At 45.3% G+C, this 14,838-nt stretch overlaps 1 protein-coding gene across 3 annotated transcripts in view; it reads left to right on the top strand.

Annotated features, from left to right (window-relative positions):
- Nucleotides 1-2,295: 2,295 nt before the first annotated feature.
- NEXMIF (neurite extension and migration factor) overlaps nt 2,296-14,838 on the top strand; it is a 208,571-nt gene continuing 196,028 nt past the window's right edge. For 2 of the 3 annotated variants that reach the window (XM_028715304.2, XM_028715307.2), the window contains exon 1: nt 2,296-3,122. The gene's annotated coding sequence lies outside the window, so the exon portion shown is untranslated. The remainder of the gene's footprint in view (nt 3,123-14,838) is intronic. The other variant, XM_028715306.2, reaches the window with a different exon arrangement.

A 14,838-nucleotide genomic window follows, 5' to 3' on the forward strand; every position in this document is an offset into this window, starting at 1 on the left:
TATGGCTGTCTTGGGGGAAGTTATTTTGTGCTGCCTAATTCTAAGCTTTATGCTGTTATTGTGATCCAACTTGGATCAGACAGTAGTGGCCTAGTAGTGAGTCCCAACATATCAGATGAAGAATAATGAGACAAACCACCTAAAATTCTGCTTCCACTAGAATTTATTGATATTATGCAATAGGTATATCGTATATGTATCTTATAAGACGGGTTGTTACTTGTGAAGCATGCCTTTAGTTTGTAGAGTCCCCTGCCATGATTTAAATTTGCCTCCATTCATTAATTACTCAGAGGTTTAGCTGACTGAAGTATCAGTTACACAGATTAAATTCTGCCATCCTATCCAGCAGTTTCTCCCTTTCCTCATTATTTGGAAAGGGCCTGGATACAAGGGGCACTTTGTGCATGTTTGTAGCCTTCTCTTTATTTTGAGATTCTAAAATCTGCAATTTGGCAGTGGAAAACAGGTATGGGACTAAAATCCCTGTTTTGAAATGAGAGGTGTAGATTCTACACATACTGCCATTAATATGATGCCACAGCAATATGTGTTAAGAAGATATTAGTGCTGTATCAGGTAAAGGAACAAGCCTTTTGCTTAATTATACATTGGGTGGACACAGCTTCATATGTACTATAGAGCAGATCAACCCAATCTACTTTATTTCCTCCTTTCTAACGGAAGTGTTCTTTTTTATTATGACTTTACCAGATTTTAGTGATTTTTAAAATTAATTTTGTTGATATGTAGGTTTTTAAAATGGTAAATTGCCTTCTGGCACACAGGTAAAGTTCAAATACTGTTACCAGATAAAAATGGTGGGGGACTGGGAGTTTTGGCCACAACACCTACATGATAGCTATCTCTACTTTACTGCAGTCCAGCATGCAGAAGAGCCCCCAGGTTCAATCCCCGACCTCTCCTGGTATGTCTGGAGAAGAATGTGGTGTATTAGTTAGTGTGTTGGTCAATACCTGAGAGACCAGGGTTCAAATCTCCACTTGGCCATAAAACTCACTGGGTGACCTTGTGACAGTCACTGCCTCTCTGCCTAACTTCACAGGGTTGTTATGAGAATTAAATGAGGAAGGGGAGACCGTGTATGCCACCTTGAGCTTCTTGGAGGAAAAGGTGGGAAATAGTCACAATAAAATACATAAAATACAAACACACACGAATGTGGATCATCCCCAACCTGGTGTCCTGTGATGCTCTGGGTGGAGCTGATGAGAGTTGTGGCCCAGAACATTTGAAGGGCACTAGCTTGGGGAAGGTTGTAAAGACAGTGCTGGGCTAGAAGGGTCACTGGCCTGACCGTGGATAGTATCTTATTCTGTTCTTCCTTCAGCCTGTAAATCAGAAAAGTCCCTTATTCAAATCTCAGTAAGCGGAGCTTTAAAATTCTTGGCTCCTCTCTCATACCTCCAACTTTAGGAACAATGTGGAGACTGCACTGATCTCCTTTATAGGCTTGTCATAAGGATAGGTTAGGTATTGCAAAAGTTCCAGAGGGTAGTCATGCTAGTGTTGAGTCTTGTGGCACCTTGAGCATGAAGTACGTGTATTGTGGCATTTTTTTTTTATTTTTTTGTAGTTTACATAAAACTGGCTCTAATGTATGTGGCAAAGGGTATATCATTTGCTTTGTAAGCAGAAGGTCCTAGTTTCATTTCCCTCCCTGGAATACTTACCTTATTTATAGAAATACCACCTTGCTGGTGGTGATGTACTTGGTCCTCCTCTCCCCAAATATTATCCTCACAAGAACCCTGCGAGGTAGGTTAGACTGGGAGTGAGTGACTAGCCCAAGGTCACCCAGTGACCTTCATGTCCGTGTGGGGATTGAACCCCGGTCCCTCAGATCATTGTCCAGCACTCTAACCACTGCACCACACAGGCTCTGCAGTTAGCGCAGGTAATGCTGATCTAGATGAACGAGTGTTCTAACTTGGCACGAGCGAGGTAGCTTCCTAAACCCATTTTAATATAAATACGAGGTAAGGCAGGAGATGCGCTTGGAGACGAAAGAGCCGCCGTAGTTGCTGCCGTCGCCTTACGCTGCCGTTGCTTCGAGCGACTTTGAGGAAAAGGGCCATTCCTAGGAGCGGCCCCTCCAATTTCAGAACTTTCTGCTCTCCTCTGTAATCAATACGCTGTGGCGGCGGCGATCCAGCTCGCGGGAAACGGGAGCGGCGGCGGAGAGCAGGTAGCGCAGGGTCGCTGCTGGCGCGCGCTCGGTTGTGTAGCTAACGCTGCCTGCGCCGCAGCCTCCTCCAAGCGCGCCTCCAGAGCGCCGGGGGTTGCGCGCCCTTTATATGCCAGGTGGCCGCGCGTCGTTGCGCGCGCCGCTTTTCAGTGGGGTGGAGGAGGAGGAGGAGGAGGAGGAGGAAAGACTGCGAGTGAAGAGAGGAGAGAGACTTCATAGTATTAAGGGGGTGTGGGGAGAGAGGGAGAGGCAGAAAAGCGAGCGCCGGCTCTGCCTGCCTAGCGGGCGAAGGGAAGCCTCATCTGCCCGTGAGAGCGAGACGGAGAGCGGCGCGGCTGAGGCAACAATGGCAGCGGCGGCGGCGGCGGCGGCAGCGCATTAGGCACCTTCTGAATGGGCAAAAGCAACCCGGGTGGGGGAGGCGGAGGAGGCGAGGAAGCCCCAGCAGCCGCGGAGGAGGAGGAAGGCGGCGGCGGCGAGGAGGAGGAGGAGGCAGCGGCGGCGGCGGCGGCAGTAGTAGTAGCGGCAGCAGGAGCAGGCGCGCCCCCCTTCCTGCCCGGCCGGCGGGAGCTGCGCGGGGCCGAAGCTTGCGGGCGCCGGCTGGCACAACTGCGGGGACCCTCGTGCCGCACGAGCCGCGCCGGCGGCTCCATCATCTCCATCTCCATCCTTTTCTCCTCCCAGAGGAGGAGTAGGTGGCGGCGGCGGCGGCAGCAGCAGAGGCACCAGCAGAGGCAGCAGGAGAGGAAGGCGCGTCCACCTGCACGCGCTGGAGTGCCGGGCTCATGGAGAAGCGGCGGCAGTCCTGAGTGCCGCAGCAGCAGCCGCCGCCGCCGCCACCACAGACTCGCTCTCACGCCTGCTGTGGAGCAGCCCCTGCCCGGGCAGGCCTCTCCGCCTCCTTCGCTCCAAGGTAAGCTTTTTTCCCCCCCTTCCCCATTCTCGTATCAAGGCGTCGCCTACTCAGGGTGGGTAGACCCTTTTGTGCGAATCCGGCGGGGACAGCGGCGGCTCTTCTCTAAGGCTTGCTTGGCGCTGCAGCTGCATCAGACCAGGAAGGAGGGGAGGGGAGCGCTGATGCAGGCAGCCCGAGCACTGCAATCCTTCGAGGGAGGGCCCCCCACCTCGGCTCTCTTTTTTTAATACGGAGAGGAGGCCAAATAAGCTGCAGGGATGCGCGCGCGCGCGCGTGTTTGTGGGGGCAGATGATGGCTAGGAATGGCTTTGCTTTCTCTCGCTCTCTCTCTCTTAGGAGAGAGCCTGCAGGTCTGGGTTGCTGGGTGGGGGGTGTCCGCCAGAATTGAAGCATAAATTGTGCCAATCAAAATACCTCCGATCCAGGGCGGTGAGCGCGAGGGGGATTGTAAAGGGTTGAAAGGAAAGGGGGGGGGGCGTGCGAAGATGGTGGGGGAGCGCATGGTGTTTTAAGTTCATACCTCTCTTTTTAGAAAATCTGTCAAAAAAGAAGGGGGAAAGAGAATAGAATCAAAATCACATATCCTCCCCCCCCTTTGTTAAATGTGGGCTGCTTTAAAACCTGAATCCTCCTTGCTGGTTTTCTGTGGAATGCAGGGGCCAGAGGTTACCATAATTAATTAGCAGCTATTTTAATGTATGGTCCCCTGGGTGGGGAGAGGGTAGAAAAAAAGAGAGACTGTGTGTGCATGTGTGTGTGTGTATGCATGGCATTGAAAATGTTGGCTTGCTAAAAAGTGAATGAGTGCTCCAAATTGGATGTTTCTCTGTGCGTGGATACATGGAATCTGCTGATTTGGGGATGAAATTATAGGCCCCTATATTAAAGATTTCAAGATGCCTCCTTCTTGACATCCTGTAGGCTTTCAAAAGTTAAATGCAGCAGCATTTTAAGCCATTTCTTGAGAAGGATAATGCCCACTTTATTTGTGTGCAGAGAAAAATGTTTATCAGATGGTTCTTCGCCAGGAGTGTGATTATTTATTTCATGGTTCATGCTTAGGAATTTAGTGTTCTGCTAAATTTTTGAATTAAAGCACTGTGTGTGTTCAGTGCAGGGAGGGGGCTGGAAGTGGATTTCCCTATTGCAGGGGTTGCTCCTCTGTTGGTCAGCAATTTGCTTTAGGTAGCAATTGAGAACTGCTCCACATTATGAAAAGGAAAGAGGTCACTAAGTGATCCTTCCTTGCCATCTTATTCTTTTTACACACTGGCACTGGCCAGCACATGACTCTGTGCTTCTTGTTTACTGCAGATAAGGTTTTAATGAGGGAGAGAATTACTTTATTGGGGGGGGGGTGTAGTGACCAAGGAATGGCCAGAAGACCCTAAAACCATTAAAGTTTATTGTCACTTCCCATATTAAACAGGGTAATTGGACAATGCTGGTTGACTATCTGAAACTCTTCCCAAGTGAGAAACGCAGCTATGAATATAATTAACCATCTGTCCAGTGAGAAATTGGAAATTGGGCTTTTATCCTTCACGTTCTTTAGTTTGATGCCTAAATTTATTGACTGCTTGTACACATGTGCCACACAAGAAGAGGGCTTTGGCTTGCAAAGTGCATTTCACCTGTGTGAATATTGATCATGGACTTTTGGTGGTGGTTGTTTTATTAACTATACAGTACTAATTGCAGGTGATATGATAACAGCATGTCAGAGCAGCTCTGCAGAAGCTTAATGATGCAGTAAAGGGTTCACAGACATTGTCTTAAGTGCCACCTAGATAAATGTAGTTCCTACTGAAGATATTTCTTTCTGCTCCCAGCGAATTCTGTATGTTCACATTAATTGAAGAACTGTGCGGAGAGCCAGAAGATATGTGTGTGATATTTTTTTGGTGTGTGTGTGTGGGGGGGGAGGGACTCGTTCTGTGGTCATGTTTCACTTTTCTTTTTATAGCTTTTTCTACCCCTTTCCCCAGTGCCCTGCTAGCTTTTCTCCATAGCCACGTTCCCTTCCTAACTACAAAAACCCTTCCTTGCTTTGGTGGCAGAGCATCCGCTCTGCCTGCGGAAGGTGCCATGTTCAAGCCCTGGCATCTCTAGGCACAGTTGAGAATGGCTTCTGCCTGAAACCACGGATAGCTGCTGCCAGTCAGGGTGGACAGTACTGAGCAAGATGAACCAAGGGGATGACTTGCTAAAAGGCAACTTCCTATGTTATTTAGGCACCTCTTGACAGAATTTCAGTGTTGCCTTGTAGTAGTCACCTAGTCAACTGTGCGTGTGTTTGTGTGTGCCAGCCTGATTGCTAGTAAGTGAACTATACATATTTGGTGGGGGGCAGGTGGCATTTTATGTTTTGTAGCTTACTCTTTTCAATGGGCTTGGAGTATGTGATGCATATAAAATACCTATCCTATCCAGGGAGTGACTTCTGTTTGTTTTCCATCAGAAGGTTCTGAAACCATTCAGTGGATTGCGTTCCGACGAGTTATCATTGCCTAAAAGGTAGCCTTTCTGAACCTGGTGTTTTCCCCATGTGGTTTGGACTACAAACAGTACAAGCCACTGTGCTAGCAGGTGCTGATGGGAGTCCAAAACATTTGGAGGGCCCCTGGTTGGCAAAGGCCTGACTGTGGTGTCCAGGTAATGCTTTATTAGAAGAAACTTGTTCTTAGGTTCCTAGAGCTACAGTTTTCAGAGTGCTTTAACAATCAACCCCTCTTCACAGGGATTGTGGGAAATGTACCTTTTTGAGGGGAATGGGTCTCCTAACGTCTCTCAGCACCATGGGCGTAGCCAGGATTTATGTTTGTGTGGGGGGAGAATTGAGCTATCTGTGATGTGATTGGTCAGTTAGTTAAGTATTTTTTTTATATATTTACTTGATGGGGGGGGTAGCTTCATGGGAGCTACGCCATGCTCAACCTTTAGCAAACTACAGCTCCCAGGATTCTTTGTAGGAAGCCATGACTCTATAAAGTGGTATCATAATGCTTTAAATGTATGGCGTGGAATTGGCATTTTCTTCACACAATATATGTATTGGAGTTTGGGAAGGGGGTATCTTGTGGACTTCCCACAGGCATCTGGTTGGCCACTATAAGAACAGGATGCTGGATCAGATGGGCCCCTGGCCAGATCCAGCAGGGCTCGTCTTATGTTATTTATCAGTAACAAAATCCAGAGAAGATCCAGTTTTGACTTTGAGCTGACTGGAATATAGTGGGACTGAATATATGGGCCAATGCAGAAAATGGCAATCATCAGCGCACTGCTTTTTAAAAACAAATATTTGACAAAAGAACAGACTGGTTAAATAGTCAACAATTATGTAAGCACATGAGTAGGGTCTGACGTGCTGCGTCTCTGTTGAATCAACCTGTTCAGTGAATAAATCTGCTATGCACCACTGCTTTTGTTTCATTTCTAGGAGAGAATAAACTTAACTTGCACACTCTGAATCTCTCTTACCTGTATTAGAATCTCCTACCCCCAAATCCTAACTTTGGGGAAAGGTGTGCCTATCCTACACACACACACACACACACACACACACACACACACACACACACTTAAGAATTCATGTTGACAGTCATTCTCCATTGGTCTGTGTCTTGATTATTGACATTGAAAATGGCAATGGGCCGTGCAAGGCTACATATATTTGGGGCTCTTGGCTTGCAGGGGCAGTTCCAGTGAATAATTATCCTCAAAGCGTTAGCCAAAGGATGGTCATAGAGCAAGTCAGTTGCGCATTATCTTTTCATACATCTAGCTTACAACAAAGACAGTTCAACTGTACTTTTTCTAGCCAAAATGAGATAGTACCAGAGAGGTTTGCCTGTTTCTCCATTTGTTTGGGACTCTTCTTACAAAGTGTTTATTATGTTTAAAAGGCTGTTGTGTGACTTTTCATTATTGATGCTGCTCAGAATACTTTATTCATGAAATTGTCCATGCCAATAGGATCTTGAACTATATTCTGCTTTAATTGCCATGGTGCATGTTTCATACGTGGAATTTGATTAGAATGAGAGCATTCAGTAGAAGGATTTCTTTTAACCAGAGGATTTAAATTTTTCATCCTCTTATTCGGGCAACCTGCAAATGTCCATTGCCCTTTCTTGAAATTCATTTGTATCTAAGAGAAGGTGATGAAGACCATGGCTATTAAGCAGTAAGTCCTATTGGATTCAATGGGGCTTACTCCCAGGTAATTTCAGTTAGGGTTGCAGGCTCAGATTTTCAAATCTTTGCAGAATGTAGCTGATCCTACTTTCTTGGAAATACAATATCCGTTGTTGCATATTTGTTAAATTTTGATCTGCTTCCCTTACTCCCAAGTGCCTTTTTGTATTCCTTCCTGAAGACTTGTTGGGCGTAATCTGATCCAAAATCTATCAATGCCTCAAGGAAAATTTCTGTAACTATGAAGAAGCAGAAGACTTGGAGGCTCCACAAAACTAACTCCCCCTCATATTGCCTATCGTATTTGGGTCTGCACTTCAGGTGAGTTGGTGGCAGCAGTTTAAAGACCTTAAAATTGGTGTGTGAAGCAATCAGAATGCCATTGCTGATTAGCAATTGCAATTTACAGCCCATTCATGGCTTTAGACAATACGACTAAAGGAATACTGGGAAGCAGCTCAATCTAACGTGGTACCTATTTTCATCTGGAAGGTAACCATGTATGTGATGCCAGGCATTTCAAAAGGAGTTTAGCATTCACAATATAGTCAAATTTTCAAAAGGTGATAATCAGTTCTTGTTTACTGAAGGTGAAGTTTTGGGGATAGATGCTGCAGTGGGAGCTGTCTCTAAACCTTGAAGATTTTTTTTGTAAAAAAATCTACTCCCATTTATGTATGCAAAATATCTAAAAGTCATTCTCTGTAGACTTATTAGGATTGTAGAGTTGGAAGAGACCCCAAGTGACATCTAAACCCCTGCAATGCAGGAATCACAACTGAAGAATCCCTGATAAACCTCTCTTTTAAAACCCCAGTGATGGAGGCTCCATCCCACTACTGAACTGCTCTCACTGTCACAAAGTTCTTACTAATGTTTAATTGAAATGTCCTTTCTTGTAGTGTGAATCCATTTGTTTGGGTCCTACCCTCTGGAGCAGCAGGAAACAAGCTTGTTCAATCTTTAATGCATCTTCTTCATGCCGTATATGAAAGTCTCGCCAAAAACAAACAAACATTTTCAGGTATCTCATTGCATGGAAGCCCTGAACACCTTTGGGCACTACAGAACACTGAGCGAACCATTTTCTTCACTGGTCCTTTTTCTAGCCCTCTTCCACTGCAAGGGCTACACCATTTAGTCCTCCTTCACTGCATACAGTTACGAAAGGATAGAGAAGAGAACCATTGGGAGGGGAAAAGGGGGGGGTAGGAGGCAGAAGCGTAGCTGCAGCATTTGGGAGATGAGAAGAACAAGAGCTCTTGGGAGTACGAGTTTGCACAATTAAAGCCACATATACTAACTTCTCTTGGGCCGTACTTTGCACCTCTGTTTAGTGAGAAGTGTCTGGTTGTGCTTTCCATCTTCTCATCCCAATGGGGTGGCAGAAATCCTAAGCAGGTGTACGGAGACATTTTGGTGTGAGGGCAAACAAGCTGCAATTAAACCAATACAAAGTGGAGGAAGTGTTGTGGGTCACTGATATGCATGGAGGTGTACAAATGTTTCTGGGTGGAATTGCACTGTTCCTTAAGGGCTAGCTATGTGCTTTGGGGATGCATCTGGACATGTGCTTCCTCCCTGAAGAGCTGTAACTCAGTGGCAGAGCACCTGCCTTGCATGCAGAAGGATCCAGGTTCAGTCCCCAGCATCTCCAGGTATGGCTGAGAATTCCTTCTATCTGAAATTTTGTAGAGTGACTGCCAGGCAGTTTAGGCAGTACTGAGCTGCATGGACCATTGGCCTGACTCTGTATAAGGCTGCTTCTAATGTTATTACATAGATGCAGGTTTTATTGGTGGATAGGTGTGATTTCCTCCCCAGCCTTAGCTAGTTTGTCAATTGCCACTGTATCTCAAGAATTCCAATCTTGACTCAATGACACTTCAGTTGGTTATGTCCATTATCGTAATGGGACATTGTAAAGGCACATGCAATTCAGTGTAAGCAGGTGTAAAATGCTGCACACTGCAGCAAAGAATCCTAACTTAACATATTTTGCTAATGAGGTCTGAATTTGAGGTGACTGACCAGGAATCTTGGTTGTCATGACTATTCATCAAGATCATGGTGAATAGCTTGATGAAAACGTTGACCGAAAGTGTGGCAGCTGTGGAAGGCAAATTCTCTGTTAGGGATCATTACAAAAGGGACTGAAAACAAATCTGCCTCTATCATAACGCTGTTGAACAAATCTATGTTGTGGCCGCGCTTGGAGTACTGTGTACAGTTTCGGTCTCCATACTTCAAAGAAAACCATGTATAGCTCCAAAATGTGTAGGAAAAGGGCAATCAAAATGATCAAGAGACTAGAGTTTGCCAGACTTTTTTTGCCCATGGGCACATCTACAAACCAGAGAAAATGCTGTGGGCACCAGACGCACTGCAACCAAGTACATACCTGCAAGAACGCTCTACCCCACATATGCCCACTCAACTATTTCCATCTGTGGAACTGGCATTGTTACAGGTGCCATACAGTGATCACTCTGCATTTGTAATAAATCAATCTTTTAGCAGCCCTCACACTTTGGAACTCTCTTCCAAAGGGAAGGCACCTTCGCTGTCTTCTTTCAAGCTCTTTCTTTAAACATTTTGTTCAGGCAAGCCAACCCAGATACATAGAGTGTTGATATGTGTATTAATCTATTGGTTTTTAATGATTTGAATGTTGTAGGTCATTTTTAACTGATTTCTCTCTCTCTCCTGATACTATTATTGTTTTATTCTTTTTGTGAACTGCGTTGAGGGTGCTTTTGTGTTGTTTTTACAATCAAGAGGTATATAAATTTGGTAAAATAAAACAAATAAATACCCAGCACATTTTCTATTGACTCCTATAGAATGGAGCTTAGTTTCAGAGCAGGGAAGGGAACATGTGGGTACCAGACAAGGCTCTGTGAGTGCATGTGCACCCATGGGCATCAAGCTGATGACCTTCAGACAAGAGCAACCTATTTGGTTAACTCCCCTTCCCAGTTCACTAGAGGGATTGAACCTGGGACCTTCCACATGAAAGGCATATGCTGTCCCATTGTGTGTGTTTATGGAACACTTTATTGCTGTGCAATGCAAGGTTTTGAGAACAAAGCACTGTTTTGGGGTTTCTTGACAAGGTTTTATCACAATAATTTCTAGGCTGTTGCAGGAGTTCAGAAAGACTAATCATTGTGAGGTTACTTGCAGTTGATCCTCATTCAGTGGATGTAGAGATAACAAGCTGTTCGTGCGTGCATTTGGTGGTTTTAGTAAATATCCCAATGAGAAAAGGTTACAACATTTGGGCGTGTTTGGGGGAAAAGATGTGTAAAAGGTGGTGGGGAGAGCATGGTACAGCTTCATAATGTTACCGTATGTATAGTGTGGAGACAGCAGAGAGGTTTTTCTCCTCCTCAGTGTTAGAACCTGGTTCATCTGGTGAAACTGAATGTGGGAAGACTCAGGACAGAGAAAAAGAGCTATTTTTTCTGCCTTGTAGTGATGGCCACCAACTTGGATGGCTTTAAAATAGGATTGTATAAATTCACGGAGGAGGATAAGGCTGTCAGTCACTGCAAGGCATGATAGCTACACTCTGTCTTCACAGTTGGAGGCAGTAAATGTTTCTGAATGGAAGTTACAGAAGGGAAAGTGCTCTTGTGCTCTAATCCTGCTTCCAGACTTCCCATTAGGACCTCTGTTCAGTTAGTTATGAGAACAGGATGCTGGATTAGATGGGCCATTGGCCTGATCCAACAGGGCAGTTTTTATATTGCGTTACATAATGTGCTTTATCTCTAAGTCATTTAACGTGGTTGCATTTAGATATATCTTTGTTTACGTTAAAGCATATGACATGTAGCAGCTACATAAAACTGAAAATAAAACAACAATAAGCAGATAAATGTTCCTGAATATATCAACTAAGTTGTCTCAAAGTTATCATTACAATTTGTTACAGATATGAAATGATGTATAGTAACGTCTATTGCTTATATCGGTGACCATAAGTAAAAGGCATTTTGTGTCAAGAACAATTAGACTGCGCTGCAAACTATGAGTAAACTAGTACACTACAACTAGTACAACTACCACCTACCCCAGCAACATCATCTGTGGCTAGGGTTGATGGGAGTTGTAGTTCAGCAATATCTGGAAGGCCAAAGGTTCCCCAAACCAATTCTAGATATTGCTTATCAGTGGGGTGACTACTCTGGGACCATAGAAGTATATTATGTTGCTGTTCTTTGGCCTGGACTTGACCCTTTTGGTACTGGCGTTCTTGAGGACTGGGAAATTAGTCTGCCTCCTCCTCTGCCAGCTCCAAGGGTTCTCCAGCAGGTCTCAACACCAACAGAGATTTCAGGGGAACTTGCCCACTCATCAAAGTCTGTGGGCTGTCTATTTTGACCTCTGTGAACTACACAGAATTGTAGAGTTGGAAGAGACCCAAAGGTCAGCCAGTATCTGATGCCTGGCCAGGACTAGGTGTGACACTGTCTGGATATCAATAGATGGATTGCTGATGATGTTTGATGGATGCTTGTCTGTGTGGAAGATGAGGATTAAGTTTGCAAAAACGTTTTTTGTAGTAGGCGTGGACAGTACCTGTGATGGAGGGCTTGTTGCATGTGTTATCTTCCCTCTGTAAGGTCCTGTTCAGCTCCTCAATTAGTGCTTTATTTATTTACTACATTTATATTCCATCCCACCCCTTCCTCCAAGAAGATCAAGACAGCACAGTATACACGAGTTGCAGTGAGTTGCCCTTTGATTTTATACACTATGGATCATACTTCTTAACAGTGCTTTTTAGAATGCAATGAACTTCCCAGACATAGCTGGAATACTGGAGTTGGAAATCGCAAAAATGTCTGGGATGTATGGCAACTTCATTTTTTTGCAAAAAATGCTCAACAACCTTTATGTCCGGATTTTCACTTTTTGAAATATGGCAACCCTATATATATGTGAGATTGGTCGTGGCCTAGGATTGATGTAATGTTCCTGACATGGTTTTTGCACTCTCTATTTTATCCTCGCAAACAGCCCTGTGTGGTAGGTCAAGCTGAGATGAAGTGACAAGCTCAAGTTACTCCAGTGGGCTTCGTGGCTGAGTAGGGATTTGGAATTCCCTGCTTCTAGTCCAAACATTACCCCACACTGTTTTAATTCCTGGTGCCTTTCACCAAGTTGGCTGTTTGGTGGCTAACCTGTTGGAGGAGTACAGTGCGGGGAGCCATGACTAACCTATAGGAGGAAGCAAGTCCACATGCTCCTTTTCATTTGGAATTACAGCTGTGGAACCTGTAGTGAACTCCTTTGTTTGTAGGTTGGCTTAATCTGCTGCCTTCTCTTCTTCTTCTTTAAAAAGGTATTATTCTTTTATCCAGCACCATCTGTGCACATGGTGCTTTACCTTCCAGTTGTTGGAAGCCACAGGAGGGCAGAGTAGTCTTGTGCTTGCATGTTTCCCACAGGCATCTGGTTGGCCACTGAGATCAGGATGCTGGCCTAGATGGGCCATTGGCCTGATCCAGCAGGCGTTTTTGTTCTTAATGCAATAGAATAGGTCCTTGCCCCTGTTTCTCTTGTGTCAAAACTTAGATTGTCAGCTCCTCTGGAGGTTATAGAAGGCTGCAGCACGGTGCGGGGAGGTGAGAGGTGAGAGGTGACTGGTTTTGGCATCAGGGTACTGGACAGAGGTCAGAAGGCCAAGATGAGATGACAAAAGACTAGAAAACAAAGGATTTTCTACAGACTGTATGAGAGCTTAGCTGAGTGCAGGTCATAATTTTTTCAAGGGAACTGAGAGAAATGCCATAATTTTGCTTCTTAATTTTTGTTGGGTTATATCTTTTTAAAAACTGTTGAAAGCTGCCCAGAATACAGTGTGCACAGTAAAATGTATGAATATTCAATTGCTGTTGATCTATGGGTAGGCTAGCCTTCACCAACCTGGTGCCGTCTAGATTTTTGGACTATGACTCCCATGTGCTCGGTCTGAGCTGATGGGTGTTGTGGTCCTAACATATGGAGGACACCAGGTTGGCAAAGGCTGGTGTAGGAATGCCTGCATGGAAGTATACAGCAGAGAGTGGCCACAACAATAATCACACCTATCAAAGATCCCAATTGCCTTGTTGGTTGTATGGCAGAAACCTGTATGAAGGCTATGTAACAGGGGGTAGGAATGACTGAAAAAGCCCTCTCTTTTATTGCTACCTTCAGAAGGAGGGGGCACCCTGAGGAGGTCCTGTGTAGACTATCTTGGGGCTCCATTAGGAACTCATGGGAAGAGGCGTTTCATTAGGTACAGGGGTGTACCAAGCTGTATAGGTTAAAGTCAGTACTTTAACTGAGCCTGGAAGCAAACTGAATGCCAGTGAAGGACCAATGTGATATGTGCATGATGAATGCTTTCAGTTAGGAGCCTTGTTGCCACATTTTGCACCACCTGAAGTTTCTGCCCTGTTTTCCAAGGCAGCACTGCAGTAATCTAAACAGGATATTACCTGAGCATGGACCACAGAAACCAGGCTATTTGGTTATAAAGGGGCATAGCTGGGCTACACAGGTCAAAGGCACTCTGTGACACTGAGACCACTTGCACCTTGAGTGTCTGTCTTGGATCCAAGAGTACTCTGAAGCTATGAACTTGATCCTTTAGGTCAGGGTTGGGTAGAAGGTAGCTCAGGATCTGCTGGTAGATCTCTATCTATGGTAGGTGGTTTGCAGGATTGGTCAGGGTTTCTTAGGGTTTTTTAACAACAGCAGCAACAAAATGATTTTTCCTAGGAGGGGGGGGGGGTTGTGTGAGAAAATATGAGCTCCATTCAGTTTTGGTTCTGAAAACAGATTCCTCTGCTCAGAACGTGCTTAGGGGCACCCTGCTATTTAATTTTAGCTGTGGTCCCATAATTTAATGTGCATGGCATTCCCCTAAATAATCTTTGGAACTGTAGTTTGTTAAGAGTGCTGGAAATCATGTTTGTGGAAGAAGCCATGCTTTAAATGTATGGTCTGGTGTGACCTGTGTTTCCTTGCCCTGGCTCTGGTTGGTAAATCTGGGTAAAGGTAAAGGACCCCTGACCATTAGGTCCAGTCGTGACTGACTCTGGGGTTGCGGCACTTATCTCACTGTATTGGCCGAGGGAGCTGGCATACAGCTTCCGGGTTATGTGGCCAGCATGACTAAGCTGTTTCTGGCGAACCAGAGCAGCGCACGGAAACGCCGTTTACCTTCCCACCGGAGTGGTATCTATTTATCTACTTGCACTTTGAAGTGCTTTCGAACTGCTAGGTTGGCAGGAGCAGGGACCGAGCAACGGGAGCTCACCCCATCGCGGGGATTCGAACCACCGACCTTCTGATCAGCAAGTCCTAGGCTCTGTGGTTTAACCCACAGTGCCACCCACGTCCTGGTAAATCTTGAGGTTTCAGTAAAAAAGAAAGGAAGTCCAAAAAGATTGCCCACCCAGCTTTAGGGGAAATTAGCCCCACCCCACCCCAGTTAAACACTACTCATCTGGAC

This window comes from Podarcis muralis, chromosome Z (genome assembly GCF_964188315.1).
Source record: "Podarcis muralis chromosome Z, rPodMur119.hap1.1, whole genome shotgun sequence".
Lineage (NCBI taxonomy): Eukaryota > Metazoa > Chordata > Lepidosauria > Squamata > Lacertidae > Podarcis > Podarcis muralis.